The sequence below is a fragment of the Gadus macrocephalus genome, chromosome 7, assembly GCF_031168955.1.
Source record: "Gadus macrocephalus chromosome 7, ASM3116895v1".
In the NCBI taxonomy this organism is placed as follows: Eukaryota; Metazoa; Chordata; class Actinopteri; order Gadiformes; family Gadidae; genus Gadus; species Gadus macrocephalus.
Window position 1 is genome coordinate 28,097,227 of NC_082388.1, and position 1,006 is coordinate 28,098,232.

Genomic DNA, 1,006 nt, shown 5'->3' on the forward strand with positions numbered 1-1,006 from the left:
GTTCGGTGTAATATCTTAACTTATCATGTAGGTCTTGTGAAGGCATGTAAGCTTGATGAACCTGTTACATTATCAATATTTCTTCCCAAAATGTTTGGATCTTTTTCTCCTTCTTTGTAAATTTGGATCCAGCTCCTAACCCTAACGCTCTATGTAAACCCCGTTGCTGTCATCAGAGCCCGGTGTGTCCTGAGGGAACCAGAGAGATGAGAACAGATTCAGGTCTTAAATCCATCAGAGGTGTGGGTGTCATGGCATCACTATTGCCTTCTGTTCACATACTGTATACACATGCACGCACACACATACACACAGGATTCAGGAGTTAACTCTGCAGAGTGTGTTGGAGCAGAAGCGACATTGTGGAGATAGATAGGCGAGCCGGCCTGCGCTCGTCTCCTCTGCTGAAAGATGTGTGTGTGTGTGTGTGTGTGTGTGTGTGTGTGTGTGTGTGTGTGTGTGTGTGTGTGTGTGTGTGTGTGTGTGTGTGTCTGAGGGAGTTAAGAGTAAGCGCTACATGAGGCTACTGGTGGCTTGTTCATTAGCATTAGCATGCAGGCGGTGTCAGTGACATTAGAAAAGGGTTCATTTATACCACATAATCATCATTCACACAAACCCCCACCACAAAGTTGTATTAGGTAGATGAAACAAGACGATTATGTAAACGTTTTAAAAAGTATAAATCAAGGTAGTCATTAACTTATAGTGTTAACCGCCGCCTCTAAGGAAAGTCTTTAGAATGAAGACAATCCAAAGACAAAGCATTAAAGCCTCGGCTGTCTTCACTTGCTCCCCGGGACGCGAACCTTGACGCAGAACTTGGAGACAAAAAGGAAAGTGTCCCACACAGGGACGGATGAGTGGTGGTCGTACATTTATTATGTCAGCAAATTAAAAAGTAGAGGTCATTATTTTATGTCTTGGGAAAGAGGGAGCGACAGGATGGGAGGGCTATTCTTAGCTATCACCCTTTGGCTGTATGACAGATATACAGTATTTAAAT